We start from the raw sequence: 678 nt of genomic DNA, 5'->3' as shown, positions 1-678 counted from the left end.
CTAAGTAACTTAGAAAACCGCACACACACACATACACACACACACACACACACACACACACACACACACACACACACACGTTTTGTTATATTGCTGCCTTATGTTAAACTGCTTTTAATTACCTTTTTTCCACATCAATCTACACTCCATATGTTAGAGCAAAAAAATGGTTTTTAACATCTTTGCAAATTTATAAAAAAAAAAAACAAAAAAAAAAAACTTAATTTCATTGCATAAGTATTCATACCCTTATCTGGGACAGTTGAAATTTACCTCAAGAGCATTCATATTGCTTGTAGAGGAGTTAAACTCTGGCAAATGCAACTGAATGGGCATGATTTAAAAAAAAGAAGGCACACATGTCTCAAAAGGACTAACAGCTGAAAATACATAGAGCAAAAAACCAAGCCCTGAAGTCAAAAGAACTGCCTGTAGAGCTCAGAAACAGGTTTGCGTCAAGCCACACATCTGGGGAGGAGTTCAGGAAAAGATTCTGCTTCATTGAAGGTTCACAGAAGCATGTAGTCTCTGTTACCCTTAATGGAAGACGTTTGAAACAACCAGGACGCTTCCTAGAGCTGGTCGCCCAGCCAAACTGAGCAACTGATGGAGAAGGGCTTTGTCTAGACCGGTGACCAAGAACCTGATGGTCACTCTAGTTGAGCTCCATGATCATAT

General features: G+C 39.2%; 1 protein-coding gene across 1 annotated transcript in view; it reads right to left on the bottom strand.

Annotated features, from left to right (window-relative positions):
* The window catches only part of asns (asparagine synthetase), a 13,625-nt gene that overhangs the window by 6,425 nt on the left and 6,522 nt on the right, over positions 1-678 (bottom strand). The gene's annotated exons all lie outside the window — the stretch shown is intronic.

The sequence above is a fragment of the Sinocyclocheilus grahami genome, unplaced genomic scaffold (assembly GCF_001515645.1).
Source record: "Sinocyclocheilus grahami isolate Dianchi unplaced genomic scaffold, SAMN03320097.WGS_v1.1 scaffold248.1, whole genome shotgun sequence".
In the NCBI taxonomy this organism is placed as follows: Eukaryota; Metazoa; Chordata; class Actinopteri; order Cypriniformes; family Cyprinidae; genus Sinocyclocheilus; species Sinocyclocheilus grahami.
The sequence above is the reverse complement of the archived record's forward strand: the minus strand, read 5'-3'. Positions and strand labels throughout refer to the sequence as shown.